The sequence below is a fragment of the Myotis brandtii genome, unplaced genomic scaffold (genome assembly GCF_000412655.1).
Source record: "Myotis brandtii unplaced genomic scaffold, ASM41265v1 scaffold39, whole genome shotgun sequence".
Classification (NCBI taxonomy): Eukaryota; Metazoa; Chordata; class Mammalia; order Chiroptera; family Vespertilionidae; genus Myotis; species Myotis brandtii.
Window position 1 is genome coordinate 3,575,323 of NW_005364953.1, and position 6,448 is coordinate 3,581,770.

At 42.6% G+C, this 6,448-nt stretch overlaps 1 protein-coding gene and 1 pseudogene across 3 annotated transcripts in view; one reads left to right on the top strand and one right to left on the bottom strand.

The window, feature by feature from the left end:
- TENM1 (teneurin transmembrane protein 1) overlaps nt 1-6,448 on the bottom strand; it is a 913,380-nt gene that overhangs the window by 695,849 nt on the left and 211,083 nt on the right. The window lies entirely within an intron of this gene.
- Nucleotides 1,525-2,165, top strand: LOC106727219 (annotated as a pseudogene).

The following is a 6,448-nucleotide window of genomic DNA, read 5'->3' on the forward strand; positions in this document are numbered from 1 at the left end:
CAGTAGGGGAGGGCAGTTGGGGGTGACCAGACCTGCAGGGGAGGGCAGTTAGGGGTGACTGGGCTGGCAGGGGAGGGCAGTTGGGGGCATCCAGGCTGGCAGTGGAGGACAGTTAGGGGTAACTGGGCCAGCAGGGGTGGCCAGTTGGGGGCGACTGGACCAGCAGGGGAGGGCAGTTGGGGGCGATCGGGCCAGCGGGGAGCAGTTAGGCGTTGATCAGGCTGGCAGGCAGAAGCGGTTAGGGGCAATCAGGCAGGCAGGTGAGCAGTTGGGAGCCAGCAGTCCCGGATTGTGAGAGGGATGTCCGACTGCCGGTTTAGGGATCGGGCCTAAACCAGCAGTCGAACATCCCCCAAGGGGTCCCAGATTGGAGAGGGTGGAGGCTGGGCTGAGGGACACCCCCCAGTGCACGAATTTCATGCACCGTGCCTCTAGTCTATATATATAAAAAGAGGCAATATGCAAATTAGGCCGGGACGCCGTAACAGTCACAATCAGTCAGGAGAAGGCTGCACACGCAGGTGAGGCCCAGAGCAGAGACGGAGACAGAGACAGGGGGGCCTGCTTGAGCCGCCGCACCAGTTCAGGCGCACCAGCAGTCCTGCCTCTGTGAATGAGCTGCAGAGGAAACACCTTTTCTGACCGCTCATTGGCTAAGCTCCTGGTACACCACTCGCAGTGTTCTTGGTAACTAGGGTAATAAGAATCCAAGAAGGTGATCTAGGGTTTTTCCACCTCATTCCTGGAGGAAAAAAAAACGAAGGTCTGCTGCTGGAGGGGCTAAGAAATGTCAGATCCTACCCTAACCAGTTTGGCTCAGTGGATAGAGCCTCAGCCTGCGGACTGCAGGGACCGGGTTCGATTCTGATCAAGGGCATGTACCTAGGTTGCAGGCTCCTGCCTGGCCGGGCCCAGGATCAGGGCTCATGCAGGAGGCAACCAATCAAAGTGTCCCTCTCACATTGATGTTTCTCTCTGTCTTTCGCTCTTTCTTCCATGCTCTCTAAAAATCAATGGAAAAATATCCTCAGGTGAGGATAAAAAAAAAAGAAATAAAGAAATGTCATATCCTATGAAAGAGACATATTGAAAATGCCTAAAGAAAGTTGTCATGTTTCGTGGTGAAGGGATTGGAGTCTGTGTTGATGAAAACACCTTGGTGGCTGCAGCGGCCGGCAGTGGCAGTAGCAGCGGAGTGATGGGGATGGCACCTTCCCCTGATCAGCTGGTCACCTCCCACAGAGGGAGGCCAGACTGCAGTAGGACATCCCCAAGGGCTCCCAGACTGTGAGAGGGGGCAGGCTGGGCTGAGGGACCGCCCCCCCAGTGTACAAATTTTGTGCACCGGGCCTCTAGTGGCTGTATAAGTGTTCTAAATTTGAACCTGGCCCTCTAGGTTACTATGAAGGTACATTTGTCAAGAGAGGAGGATATAATACATTTACTTAAAAGTATGTTAAAAAGAAGTTATTGGTGTGTGTGTGTGTGTGTGTGTGTGTGTGTGTGTGTGTGTTTAAGAGATAAGAATAGTGCTCTTTGCCACATCTACTGTGAGGATGAAGACCATTATCAGCAATCAGACTGTGGACATCCCAGAAAATGTGTATATCACTCTGAAGGGACACACAGTTATGGTGAAGAGCCCAGAAGCACCCTGCAGAGGGACTTCTACCACATCAACATAGAACTCAGTCTCCTTAGAAAGAAAAAGAAGAGGCTCCAGGTGGACAAATGGTGGGGAAATAGAAAGGAACTGGCTACCATTTACACTATCTGCAGTCATGTACAAAACACTATCAAGGGTATTACACTGGGCTTCTGTTACAAGATGAGGTCTGTGTACGCTCACATTCCCATCAATGTCATTATTCAGGAGAATGTTTTTCTCTTGTGAAATCAGAAAGAAATTTCTTGAGTGAAAAATACATCTGCAGGGTTCGAATGAGGTCAGGCATTGCTTGTTCAGTATCTCAAGTCCAGAAAGATGAGTTGATTCTTGAAGGAAGCGACATTGAACTTGTATCAAATTCAGCTGTTTTGGTTCAGCAAGCCACAACAGTTAAAAACAAGGATATCTGGCAATTTTTGGATGGTAGCTATGTTTCTGAAAAAGGAACAGTTCAGTAGGCGGATAAATAAGATCTAAGTTGTCCAGCTATAGAAACACCAAGATGGCGAATGATTTGTTACATTTGCAATATTTTAAAGATGCAATAAAAACTCATATTGGAAAAAGAGAGAGATAAGACTAGCTGTCATGCTCATCTCACAGTTGTGGTGAGAATTAACTGACTTAATGGATATGAAAAAACTCTATAGCCTACCAGCATTAGATAAAGGATATCACTCTTTTTTTCCTGGTATAATCCTCCATTTTATACATGCTGGCCATGAAATATTCTGAGTTTCTACTCTGTGGAGACCTTGGGCAATGCTGATTTGGCATTGATGCACATTGAGTCATGATGGTCTTCAGGCTGCCTGATGCTGAACTAATAGGTGGTTCTTTTAACCCTTCTTTTGGGCTAGCTCACTAGCACCAGTCCTTTGAGGTCTTACTTTCATCCTGATCTATGTCCTGTCTGATTTTTCTTAAATTTACTCATAAGCCAGTTGTTCTTATTTATCCTCAGGCTAAATATTGTCAACCGGTATTGATCACTCTTTCTTGGAAACAGTCTATATTACATCAACTCTTTCCAATATCCAGAAGGCGATACCCCATCTCTTCTCACATTTTGCAGCATTTTAAAGTCAAAACATCCATGCAAGTAGTAGGCATGCTTTTGCACATTTTGCAGATGGAAAATCTAGACTCAGAGCGGTAAGCAATTTGTCTGAGGTCATAAGGCAATGCTTATATTTGTTAAACCTGGGACTGGAATTTAGGTTGGTCTGATTACAAAGTCTATGTTCTTTCTCCTATGCTTAAGATAACTTAATAAACCTCAAAGGTATATATTTACACTGTTCTTCTCCTTTTAATGTTTTGAACTCATACAGCCAGTGCAGTAAGAAGAACCAGGGATTCATCCTGGAGGGAACAGAGGCCAAAGTTCATTACAGACCTTTTTTAGAAAGCTAACAGGAAACAAGTGGTGTTGCATTTCCCTGTAGTCTGCCCATGCCCTAGGCAAGAGTCCTTGCAATTTACACAAAGTATAAGCCAGTTTGCTGGGAGGGTGGGGGGAGGGCACAGATCAAATTTAAGACCAAGCTGGCGGAATTTGGCCATGGTAAATATTTGGAATAGGATTAAAGATCATAATCTAGGCCAATTTACTGGCACAACTAAAAGAGATTTAAAAATCCACATTCAGCCACCATCTCATCCTTATTAGAATAGCTATTATCAAAAAGACAAGAAGTAACAAGCTTTGAAGAGGATGTAGAGAAAAGGGAACCCACATACACTGCTGGTGGGATTCATAGGTACAGCCACCATGGAAAACAGTAAGGAGGTTCCTCAAAAAAAAAATTAAAAAATAGAACTAACTACCATATGATCCAGCAATTTGTCTTCTGGGTATTTATTGAAAAAATATAAATCACTAATTTAAAAAGATATATACACCCCTCTGATCATTGTGGCATTATAGGGAAACAACCTAAGTGTCCATAAACAGATGAGCTGATAAAGACAATGTGAGACAGACACACACACACACACACACACACACACACACACACACACACTGGAATACTACTCAGACATAGAAACGATAAAATAGTGCCATTTCTGACAACTTTGAAGGACCTTCAGGGTATCATGCTAAGTGAAATAAGTCAGATGGAAAAGGAAAAACAAAGTATGATTTCACTTATATGTGGAGTATAAAAGCAAAAAATAAATAAACAAAAACAAATTCATAGCTACAGATAACAGATTGGTGGTTACAAAAGAGGAAGGAGGAAAGGGGGAAGGCAAAATGGGTAAAGGAGGTCAAATGTATGGTAACAATGGAAACTACTGTGGTAAGCATGCTATATAGTGTAAACAGATATCGAATTATAATACTATACACCTGAAGCTTAAATAATGTTATTAACAAATATTACCTCAATTAAGAAAATATATTTACTTGATGATTAGATCTGTGTCATTTGTATTATTTAAGTTATTGAACTTGATAAGTGACTATAGTGTATCTGCTACTTTTTTTTTTTTAATCCTCACTCAAGGATATTTTTCCATTGATTTTAGAGAGAGTGGAAGAGAGAGGGAAAGACAGAGAGAAACATCGCTGTGAGAGAAACACATCAATTCATTGCCTCCTGCATGCGCCCCAACCAGGGCCAGGACCAGGGAGGAGCCTGCAACTGAGGTATGTGCCCTTGACCAGAATCAAACCCCGGACTCTTTGGTCTGCTGGCTGACGCTCTAGCCACTGAGCCAAACCGGCTAGGACTATCTACTACTTTTTAACTAAAATGTATTTCAAGGCATTTAAAATATATTTTAGTGGCCTATAATTTGGCTAACCCAATAATGTTTGAAAGAATCTACAGGCAATAGGAGGCCTTTTTATCCTCTTCAAATCACAGAATCACAATTGGCTAAACATTATCAAACTTAAATCCTGAAATATTCAAAGAAGGCTGGCATTTGGAAACCCATAAAGCTCAAATAAACTCTTACTTATGGGAAAAATACATTTCTCATTCGTACCATATTGTTTTCTTTGCTCCATAAATGTATTTACGCTAACTGATCTTTTGTTGACTTACCAAAAAACTTTAGTTCAAAAATATGTCAATGGAAATTTAATTATCAAGTTAAAAAGACTTATTTTTCTACAGTTTTGAGCCACAAGAATGATTAGCTATATCATCTAGGATTTTATATTCTATGCTTTCGTAATAAATTGCTCATGAAAATGTCCAATGTTATCCTTTCATTTCCCCAGAATGTTCTTTGAAACCATATATGACAGATGCTTATCTTCACCTAAGCAGTTTAACAGTTGTTCTGCTTAATGTTATATGTTAACACATACATTAAACAGAGAATAAAATCCTAACTATATGAGAAAATAATTATTTTTAAAGGTCTAAATTTTAAAATATTTTAATGAATGCAATAGTTTTATTAATTTGCAAGCCATATTCTCAATAACTGCTAAGTGTTACTAATGGTGGTCCCTGGGACATTCAATGAGTAAATAAAAATAATTTTAAAGTAGTATATCAATTGCTTATATATAAATGTATACTTGAGTAAAATATGTTTTTGGAAATATATTATTTTAAAAGTTTAAATAACCAGCCAAGGAATCTTGTATTAGTATATTAATTTGAATCTCTTTATAAATTAATATAAATTAATGAGTTGTTGGTATGTTTAAGTTGCTATTTTACTATAGTGTTCCTTTTCTGGTTATCTTAAGTAAGTAACAATTGATTTGAGAAATAAGAACATATATCATTCCTTCTTCTAACCTTCTTCCAACTGAAATTTTTAAATACTGACAACTGAATAAAAGAATCTGCGGACAGAAACATGAGTTGATATAATCCATCTCATCATCAAGTTTTTCTTTCCCGAAGCTAGAAGGCATTGCTCCTCTGTAAACTTTACCCATCTACACTAATAAAAGAGAAACATGGTAATTAGCGTACGACCGCTACCCTTCCCATTGGCTAATCAGCATATCCTTATGCAAATTAACTGTCAGCCAAGATGGCGGCCGGCAGCCATGCAGCTGGAAGCGAACATGAGGCTTGCTTGCTCCAGTGACTGCAGACTCCAACGTTCCCCGCCTGACTTGCCGGCCTCTGAGTTGCAACTCTAAGCAACTATGTACTATGTTGCAAATAAGAAGCTAAACAAAACCCCAGAAACCAGCTTTCAGCCTGCCGGGATCTCAGAGCTGAAGTTATACATTGTTTCGATTATAGAACGGCAAACAAACCAGATACGAAGCCTCAGAGCTAGAGCCAGAGCTAAAGCTGGCCCAGAATAAAATAAAAAAAGAGAAAAAAAAGGAGCGGTTGGGAGCTTCAGTCAACAACCGCCAGCCTGAAAGCAGCCCTCAGCCCCTCACCCAGACTGGCCAGGCACCCCAGTGGGGACCCCCACCCTGAAGGGGGTGTGACCAGCTGCAAACAGCCATCATCCCCTCATCCAGGCTGGCCAGGCACCCCAGTGGGGACCCCCACCCTGATCCAGGACACCCTTCAGGGCAAACCAGCCGGCCCCCAGGCCTCTATCCTATATAGTAAAAGGGTAATATGCCTCCCAGCACCGGGATCAGCGGAGCCGCGAGGCCTCTTGGCACCAGATCAGCGGGACAGGGGGCAGCGCCCAAACCCCCTGATCGCCCTGCAGCTCTGTGTGTGACAGGGGGCAGGGCCACAACCTCCCTATCCACCCTGCTCTGTTCCTGACAGGAGAAGGCGCCCCAACCCCCTGATCAGCCCTGCTCTGTGACAGGGTGCGGCGCCCCAA